The sequence below is a fragment of the Primulina tabacum genome, chromosome 11 (genome assembly GCF_025594145.1).
Source record: "Primulina tabacum isolate GXHZ01 chromosome 11, ASM2559414v2, whole genome shotgun sequence".
NCBI classification, from domain to species: domain Eukaryota; kingdom Viridiplantae; phylum Streptophyta; class Magnoliopsida; order Lamiales; family Gesneriaceae; genus Primulina; species Primulina tabacum.
This window is the reverse complement of record NC_134560.1, coordinates 38,230,567-38,239,707: the sequence shown is the minus strand read 5'-3', so window position 1 is coordinate 38,239,707 and position 9,141 is coordinate 38,230,567. Positions and strand designations below refer to the sequence as shown.

The 9,141-nt window shown below is 36.5% G+C and overlaps 1 pseudogene; it reads right to left on the bottom strand.

Annotated features, from left to right (window-relative positions):
• Positions 1–7,350: 7,350 nt before the first annotated feature.
• On the bottom strand, positions 7,351–8,661 carry LOC142519335 (protein IRX15-LIKE-like; annotated as a pseudogene).
• Between the last annotated feature and the right edge of the window lie 480 nt (positions 8,662–9,141).

Genomic DNA, 9,141 nt, shown 5'->3' with positions numbered 1-9,141 from the left:
TTAGAATGTAACAAGGAATTGTAAGTGCATCAGAAAACTATGCTACACAGTTTCAACACAACATATCAGAGTATGTATGAAAATGCACAATGTCTAATGCTTAAAAATGCACATGCATGTTAGGTGTTGTCCGAGATGTTGTAACATCTGAGACAACATCTATGAATGATCAGGCAGAATACATGCTGAGAGATTTCCTTAGGTTGGAAAACCTCTCAAAGTCTAATGCTTTTGTGAATATGTCAGTCAATTGGTTATTTGTATCAACAAATTCAATTCGAATCAATCTTTTCTCTGCTAGATCTCGAATAAAGTGATGACGAATGTCAATGTGTTTAGTTCGAGAGTGTTGTACTGGATTTTTGAAATATTTATTGCACTAGAATTGTCACAGTACACCACTAAGGGTTCACTCTTAAGCCCATAATCTTCTATCATTTGATTCATCCACAAAAGTTGAGTGCAACCACTTCCAGCTGCCACATATTCATATTCAGCAGTTGAAAGCTGAAACACAGTTCTGTTTTCTAGTATGCCATGATATCAAGTTATCTCCAAGATAAAAACAGCCTCCAGATGTACTTTTTCTATCATCCAAATCCCCTGCCCAGTCAGCATCTGAGAACCCTACTAAATTCGAGTTGGTGTCATGTGTATACATAAATCCTAAGTCAATGGTTCCGGCTATGTATCATAGGATACGTTTTACGGCTTTTAAATGAGAAATATTAGGATTAGATTAGTATCTAGCACATAGGCAAACACTAAACATTAAGTCAGTGCGGCTAGCAGTTAAGTACAGGAAACTTCTTATGATGCTGTGGTTTAAGGTGTTGTCAACATTTTCGGCAGCATCATCTTTGGATAACTTTTCATTTGAACCCATAGGTGTCTTCATGTGCTTGGTGTTCTCATTAGCAAATTTCTTTATCAAGTTTTTAGCATACTTACTTTGACACAAAAAGATGTCATCATGCATTTGTTTAATTTGCAAACCAAGAAAGAAACTTAGCTCACCAACCATGCTCATTTCGAATGTGGCTGACATGCACTCAACAAAATTATCAGCATGCTTTTGAGATGAGAAACCAAAGATTATATCATCAACATAAACTTGACAAATAAAAATTTCATCTTTGGATTTCTGAATAAAAAGGGTATTGTCTACCTCACCTCGTTTGAAACCAATTTCAAGAAGATATTTTGTAAGTCTGTCATACCATGCACGTGGTGCTTGCTTCAAACCGTAGAGGACCTTTTTCAACTTGTACACATGATTCAAATTATGGGGATCTTCAAATCCTTTAGACTGTCTGACATATGCTTCTTCACACAAGGTACCATTCAAGAATGCACTTTTGACGTTCATTTGAAATAATTTGATATACATGTAGCATGCAATGGCTAGCAGAATCCGGACTGGACTCAATGCGGGCAACATGAGCGAAGGTCTCATCAAAATCAACCCACTCAACCTGTGTGTAGCCTTGAGCAACCAACCTTACTTTGTTTCGAATGATATTCCCTGACTCATCAGTTTTATTTTTGAAAATCCATCGAGTTCCAATTATATTGACGTGGTCAGAAGGTGGAACTAGATCCCAAACATCATTTCGAACGAATTCATCAAGCTCATCATGCATAGCATTGAACCAAAACTCATCTTTAAGGCTTCATCAATATTTTTAGGTTCGCATTGAGATACAAAGCATGAAAATCTAACCTGTGAGTAAGCCGAGCTCGTGCATATAAGTCCAACCATTTTTCGGTAATCGACTTTCTCTTTCTTTCGAGTTTGGACTTCACCTTGCACAATTCCAATTATTTGAGATGATGGATGATTTCTCTGAATCTTAGTCGGTATATTCTGTCCATCATCTGCTGTGTCATCAACACTATTTGCTTTGTCCCCAACTTCAGTGTCACATGTTGTGCTAGGTGTTACAACTTCTGGGACAACACCTGCATTTTCCAGTATGGTCGGGTTTTCCAGAAGATCATTAACGCCATCCTCAGCAGTTTTCTTCTTGAGATCTGCACAATCATAAAAAACAACATTAATTGATTCCATAATAGTCCTTGTTCTTAGATTAAACATAAGATAGGCTCTACTATTAGTGGCATATCCTAAAAACAGACACTTATCACTCTTTGAATCGAATTTAGCAAGTTGATCCATGTCATTTAAAGTGTAACAGATGCATCCAAAAATATGAAAATATTTAAGATTAGGCTTCTTTCCCATGATTATCTCATAAAATGTCATGGCTGAGCCACTTCTCAAATACACTCTGTTTGAGATATGACAAGCCGTATTTAGGGCCTCTGCCCAAAAACGCTTTGAGATATTCTTTGAGGTCAACATCACCCTTGTCATTTCTTGAAGTGTTCTATTTTTGCGTTCGGCAATTCCATTCTGTTGTGGAGTTTTTGGTGCCGAAAACTCGTGTGAGATACCTTTCCTGTCACAAAATGATGAGAATGAAGAATTCTCAAATTCCTTACCATGGTCAGTCCTGATTCTTCTTACCTTCAAACCATGATAGTTTGTGATTCTTGTGACCAATTGTTTAAACACACTGAAGGTATCTGATTTTTCCCTAATAAAACTAACCCATGAAAACCGTGAGAAATCATCAACACATACGAAAGAATATTTCTTACCTCCAAAGCTTTCAACTTCCATAGGACCCATAAGATCCATGTGCAGTAACTCCAGACAGCGTGTTGCCCCAGATGTTGCCAACACCGGGTGTGACACGCGAGTCTGTTTTTTTTTTTGACACTCACCGCACACATAGGGTATTCCAGAAGAAAGATTGGGCATACCTCGCACTGCCTCGTATTTACTCAGATTTTTCAAGGTTTTGAAATTAACATGGCCGAGTTTTTGATGCCAAAGGTCAAGTTCAGTGATCTGTGCCCGTTTGCACGACAGTTTTTCACCAATTTGGTAGCAATTGTCCGAGGACCTTGTACCTGTCATGATGCATATGTTAGATTCATCAAATACTTCACACGCATGCTTATTAAACTTGACATAGCAAATTATCATCGCATAATTGACTTATGCTTATCAAATTTGAGTTTAGTCCTTCAACATGGAGCACATTGTGGAGCTTTGGTAGTCCTTCGACGTTCAAAGTTTTCTTTTCAACAATTTTTCCTTTAGCTCCCCCTCCATAGGTTACTCTACCACATTTTTGTTCAACATAGTCGATGAGATATTCTCTTGACCCTGTCATATGGCGTGAGCTTCCACTATCAAAGTACCAGTAACCTGCAGTGTTAGTTTTTAATGAAGTATAAACAACATTGCAGTGAATATTTACCTTTGGTACCCACATCTGCCTTACTGTAGGTCGATTCTTGGAGGTGTTGCGGAAAGTGTTGTGCAACATCTGAGGAAACATTCGACTTGACTTTTGGTCCATGCGATCATCCCTGAGTTTAAAACAATATGGCCTGATATGTCCAGGCTTAAAGCAATAATGATATACATACCTTTGTTTTCTCTTCTTAGGAACATGTGCAGTGGGTTGTATTTTCGGTGGAAAGCTTTTGTTTGAAGGTGTAGGTTGTGGCGGTGTGAATGTTTCAGTTTTTCCTTTCACAAAGACAGTGGATTTTGAAGATTCACCAGTTTCATGTACACTGTCTTTGAACCCTAGACCCTTCTTGTCATCTCTTCCCATCGAAAGTATGGATTCGAGCTTTGATGTGCTCGAATTAAACTTGGACAAGGTTTCAGTTGCCTTTTGAAGTTCTTCTTTGATCTTTCCCAGTTCTAAGTCCTTTTTGCTCAGAATTACTTCAAGTTTGGCAACCACGGCTCTTAGATCAGTGTTTTCCTTTACAAGAATGGAGTTAAGCTTGTTTCTTTTGGTCCAATCCTCAAACAATTCTTCATAATGCTTTTGAACACTCTCAAGAGTCATCTCTTCATCATCAGCTTCTGATTCATCATCTCCACTCGAATTTCCAGAAGTTGTGGATTTCAAACACTGATTTTTTGCAGACGTTGCGGTCAGGTGTGGCAACACCTAGGGCAACACCTAAAGGATTCACCTGCAGCCTGCGAATTTCTGTCAATAATGCAGTCAAGGAGGTGTGATTGTCTTCATCATTGGATTTCTCCTCGTCATCAGATTCTTCATCGCTTAGAGATGCATTATAGCCTTTGTTCTTTCGCAATCTGTTGGCACATTCATTTGCATAGTGTCCAAACCCATTGCACTCTCTACACTGCACTGAATCATACTTCCTTGAGTTAAATTGTTCTCTGCCTTCATTCCTTGGTTGAGATTGTTGCTTGGCAGGAAACCTTTGTTGTCTTTCAGGTGCAGGAAGACTTGGAAATTTTGAGGGTTGTGCATTCTTCTTCTTATCTCTGATTCTTTTCAAGTAATCCGCTGAATTTCTTTGTGATAAAGAAGATAGAGTCCTCACAAAGGTCTGATTCATTGACTTATTGGGATATTTGAAGGAGGTCATTGTAGGTGTCATTTGAAGCTTGGAATGCAATTGTTTTCCCTTTATCCTTCTTCTGCATGTCTATGTTCATCTCAAAAGTCCGAAGTGAACTGATAAGGTCTTCCAAAGCCATTTGCGTTGTGTCCTTAGCTTCATCTATCGCACAGATTTTATGTTGAATCTTTCGGGCAAAGAACTGAGAACCTTACTAACTAATCGTTCATTAGATATGGTGTCTCCAAAACTGAACGCCTCATTAGCAATTTTCTGTAGGCGACGATCATATTCCAGTATGTTATCAGATTCTTCCATCCTCATCATCTCGAACTTGAAAGTGACCATCCTCAGTCTTGTTCGTCGCACACTCTCAGAACCTTCACAGTGTCTTTGTAGAATGTCTCATGCATCCTTGGCCGAGACACAATTAGTAATAAGCCCGAACATGTTCGTATCAACTGAAGAGAAAATGGCATTCAGTGCCTTTGAGTTGTAATTTGAAATCTGCACTTCATCAGTAGTGCAGTCACTCTCTGGTTTTATCAGACTATCACCATCTTCGTCTATTCTCCTTGGTGGAGTCCAACTGCTTAGAACTCTTTGCCATGCTCTCTCGTCTATGGATTTTATATGAAACCGGATTTTGACCTTTCATAGACCGTAGTTGGTTCCATCTAAGACTGGTGGCCGAAGTGCGGTGTTTGCGAGTGATAGATCCATTTGAATAGTTTTTCCTGTCAAACAAAAACAAAAACCAGAATCAGCAATTAGTATATCAAGAGTAGGCTCTGATACCACTTGTAAGAACTAATGTTTGACAGATGTGAATAAATATATCAACAGTAGTGTAAAATCGTAAATTTGTGTTTTATCAGAATTAGGTGTTGTGTCAAATGTTACAACATTTAAGACAACATGCAGCGGAATATTATATTATGTAACACAAATTGACTTTAAATAAATAGATGGACAAGATTAAATTTGCACAAGTATTTGCCTTATGGCAAAAAGGAATCACTAGAAAACCAAACTGTTTACAAAACCCATCACTAGTGATTATGACAAGAATCAATTTCCTCAACAAGTTGAGAAAATAAACATCTATCTAAAACAAATAACCAGAATAAAACTTTAGCAAGAAAGCAAAAAACATGATGCCAAAAGTGAATCCACGAAAATAATCTTCAGTCAACTTCTTCACGGATGTTGTCTGCAGATGTTCTCAACATTCAAGACAACACGTGATCATCACTCTTAAACAGCAACGGCTTCGAGAATTATTTGGATCTGAAAATCTCCACTTCGTGTATGTATGTATGATCGATTGGAAGAAGCCATAACAAAGTCCTTGTTTCTCTTATTTATAGATCTTCTCTCTCCTAGAGTTTGTCTCAACAAGGAAACCTATTCAACAAGGAAAAAGATAAGAATTTAATAGAAACAAAATTCTTCTCAAATCTTGATACATAATTATCTCATTAAATACCATATTATCTAGAAAGGCAAAATTACAATAAATATTAACCAAATCAAATTAATCATGAAAGAGATAATATTTAGGAAAATTATTTAAGTTACGAAATCGTGTTTATTAGAGAAAAATATATTTCTCTTCAGAAAATAATGTGCATCATAAGCATATACTATATTAACATATACTATATTTTTATTTGAAAATAATGTGCATCATAAGCATATACTATATTAACATATACTATATTTTTATTTAAAAACGAGATCGATTAGAGGAGTGTCTCAATATGTTGTTTTTCACAAATTGAATTTCAATTTTACATTAAAAAAAATTAATTTCTTAAATAATTTATGGAACATATTATTTTGCATACGTACAATTTCCTACAACATTATCTGTTACACCAACATTGGGTTAATAATTCATTTCAATGAAAATTTAATCGTAATCATGTTACAAGAAATATTACATAAAATGTTTTGCAAGATTATTTCCATTGGTGAATGAAATTTTAATGCAAAATTAAATTGAGTAGGTCTATTGTGAGACGATCTCACGAATCTTTATCTGTGAGATGTGTCAACCTTACCGATATTCATATTAAAAATTAATATTCTTAGCATAAAAAGTAATATTTTTTCATGGAATGACCTAAATAAGATATTTATATCACAAAATATGACCCGTGAGACCGTCTCACATAAATTTTTATGAATTAAATTTTGTTAAAAGGCAAATATTTATTGGTCAGACAGCTTTAGTCACTCGAGCCACGTGATATCGCGTTTATCTCAAAGCTAGCATCAAGTTACTAGATTCATTTCGTTACGTGCCAGATTGCGATCGCTTGCCAATAAAATATATTTATATACATATAAATTAATTATATATCAATAAATATTAAATATATGTGGACCATACATAAATTTATATGATCCACATAAATTTATATGATAAATATCTATCTATTAAATATTAAAGAATATATATTTTTTAATGATAAAACTCGTCTAACATTATTTGTCTATGCGTACTGATAAAATTTCGAATTAACACAGTATTATTATGTAAACAAAAAGTATCTTGCAAAACAAAAACTTGTTGATACGGTCTCACAAGTTGTATTTTATGAGATAAATCTTTTTATTTGGATCATTCATTAAAAATATTAATTTTATGCTAAGAGTATTATTTTTTATTGTGAATATCGGTATGATTGTCCAATCTGACAGATAAAGATTCGTAAAACCGTCTCACAAGTAGACAATCTTATTGTTTCGATACATTTCTATGAAAATAGAAGAGATTCATATACTAGAGATTCATATGATCATCCAATAATTATAGAGATATGTGATAATTATTCGAAATGTAATCGAGAAAATATAACCGACATAAACATAGGATGCAAAGAAACTCGATTTCTTATTTGAAGTTCAAATATTTACATTTGATTATTTTTGGAAAGTTGATTTATAGCATAGAAATACAATTGAAAATTTATAATCACTTAAATTTTAGACAATCTTGGGCAGATTTTTAAGGTTTGATTTGGAAACTTGGCTGAAACATAAAAATGAAACTGAAAGAAGTTCAGTTCGGAGAAAGTGATGATGAATCAGAAGTGGGACAAAATTCGAACCGATTCAGATTAGCTTCCATTTTTCCCACGACAAAATGCCCCAACCGATCCTTCGTCTCAACCGAATTATGCCTGCACAGAAACTCCTCACTGCAAATCCGCTCAACTTCCCTCTCAATTTCATGTACGAACACGTGGGTTTGGGTTTCACCGCCGGCACCGACCCTTTTGCTCCTTGCTAGAACTCCGGCGGTGAATATGGCGGCCATTCTCCCCGGTGCCGCCGCGAAATACCCACGAGGCCCGTCGATGAGGATCACGTCCCATGGCACATCGTACACGTGGTTGGGTAGGTCGTTGATCGCCAATCTGCAGTCTGAGAACAAGAGGTTCTGGACTGGGCGGCATTCGTTGGTGATTTCTTGTTTGTAGTGCTCCATCAAATCGTACAGTTCGCTTACTTTCGTGGTGAATCGGACGTCGAAGGCATTGATGAACGGGTGTTTCTCTTCGATTTTGGAGACCATATAAGAGCTCTCGTCGATAAAAACCGTGAGGCCATTATGGTTGAGGGAGTTCCAGAGGAGGGTCTCGTGTGTGAGCCCGAACACGAGGAAGTTGCACGGAGGGTTGCAGCGAAGTAGGACGGCGGCGACGGACTTCACCTCGTCCGCCGACATGCGGTCTGAGAAGGTAGCATTCGCGGAAGCATAGTGAAGAAGCGCGTCGAATACGGGTTTAGGCAGCTGAGACTTCGGTTTGCCGGCGGATGCAGCGGTGTTTGTGGAGATCGGTGGTTCTCTTGTGGTGATGATAGTGAAAGCAAAAGTGAGAATAAAGACAGCTAAAACCAGCTAGCCAACCGCGGTGTGAGGGGACAATTGGGCCAACGGCACCGCCGGATTTGTGGACGGAAGGGTGGAGGACGATGAACTTGGCGGTGGGCTTCATTTGTCTTGAAGTACAAGTGTTTGATAAAAGCTGGGAAAGATAAAAGAGATGAGTTGCTTAGCAATGGAGTACTCAGGGACAAAGCTTTCAGGTTCTTTTAAAAACCTCACATGGAGGAATTTAAGACAGTGGCACGAGTTCATAGGTAGTTTGTCCGTGCACTGTACTCCTACATTTTTTTTGCCATGCTTTTAAATTTTTTTTAAAAATCTTAAAATTTAAAATTTGATATAATTAAATATCGAAATAAATATCTATTTAATCGTGACTAACTTTATATCTTAACCCAATCTTGATTCGTTGTTTTAAAATATCATCATGAATCAAGTTCGATGTGGATTGTTTTCTATGTATTTATGCATTATTTTGGTAATGGATGGATTAAATGTTATTTATCATGTGCAAAATATAGTATTGGAATAAAAATTTTAAGAGTAGGTTTCTTGTTAAACGGTCTCACGACTGTTTATTTGTGAGATGAGTCAACCTTATCGATATTCACAATAAAAGTAATACTCTTAGTATCAAAAGTAATATTTTTTTTTGGATGACCCAAATAAGATATATGTCTCACAAAATACGACCCGTGAGACTGTCTCAAACAAGTTGTTGCCAAATTTTAAATATAAAAATCTAAATCGAGGCTAATTATATGTGTTTTTAA